Source organism: Epinephelus moara, chromosome 11, assembly GCF_006386435.1.
Source record: "Epinephelus moara isolate mb chromosome 11, YSFRI_EMoa_1.0, whole genome shotgun sequence".
Lineage (NCBI taxonomy): Eukaryota > Metazoa > Chordata > Actinopteri > Perciformes > Serranidae > Epinephelus > Epinephelus moara.
Genome location: NC_065516.1, coordinates 8,043,299 through 8,044,477, shown reverse-complemented (window position 1 = coordinate 8,044,477; position 1,179 = coordinate 8,043,299). Strand labels below are relative to the sequence as shown.

At 48.9% G+C, this 1,179-nt stretch overlaps 1 protein-coding gene across 1 annotated transcript in view; it reads right to left on the bottom strand.

Annotated features, from left to right (window-relative positions):
- Positions 1–1,179, bottom strand: part of LOC126398150 (uncharacterized) — a 105,051-nt gene that overhangs the window by 1,745 nt on the left and 102,127 nt on the right. The window lies entirely within an intron of this gene.

Here is a 1,179-nt window from a genome sequence, read left to right as displayed (position 1 = left end):
TTTTGTTAAAGTGATATATGAACTTCTGAAGTTCACAGAGGAGCGCTCCATGCTCAACTACTTGTGGCCTAGTTATGGCCGCACTCCAGCCTTATGCAGACCTGATCTGTGAGCTTTTTGAGAGTGGCAAGACACACGCAGAAATCAGTGACATTTTGCAACGTGAAGGGGCCCCGCAGTGTTCCATAATGAGCGTCAGGAGACTCTGCATGGAGCACAACCTTCTCCTCATGATCTTGGTTGTACTCAGGGGAACATTTAGGCTCCTTTTTAAACCTTTGCCAAGATGATTCTTTAAACCTGAGACAAGCGATGTATTGCTGTGTGAGGATATTTGCTAGGGCTGACCTTCGACTCCATTTGTGGACATTCGAAGCTTCGGAGCTCAGAACGAATTTAATTCTGAGCATTCGACAACGACGGGGGGGGGGGGGGGGGGGGGGTTCCGCGCGGACTAAAAGCGGACGTCCGCAAGCCCTGTGCGGGCAAAGCTCAGATTTTACGACCGCGCGGATTATGCTCCGCGCACCAGTGTCACTCAAAAGACTGCTCGGCATGTATTTTTCACATCGCCATGACAGAAACGCGCAAGAATTGGGGGCAATGACATTTTTACAGGAAACTACAACGCGGAAGTGCGCTCGACTATGGAAGCCCGAATGACTGCGGACATTCCTTGCGGAGTCCACTCCGCTTATAGTGCGCCCGAGTCTGTGAGCACCTTAAATTAAAACCCTCGGCGCACATTGCAGCACAATCAAACAAATGCACAACTCAGAGCATCAGAAGTGTCTCTGACACGCGGCTCTGAGTGCGCTCCAGGTTAGTGTTGCTTTTAAGGCCTCCCCCCAAAAAATGGAAAAAAAAGCGCCGAAGCTTCAAATTTTTTTTTTCACAATCGAATCCTGTGCCATCGAACGAAGCTTCGCAGCTTCGAAGCTTTGAATTTTTTGGGTCAGCCCTAATATTTGCCCACCTGAGAAAGTTGATATAGCGTTATAGCCAGGCACATATGGGAGCCCAGTGGTTTAGTGGTAATATTGGTGCATGGAGAGCTTTAAAGTATAAAGCGTACCGTCACGGCTCAGACTGGTTTAGTTTTGAAAGTTGCAGTAGTTTTTCGTCAGGGCAGTAGAAGCCTAGCAGCCTTCAAATCGGTCTCTCTCCACCTCCACTACA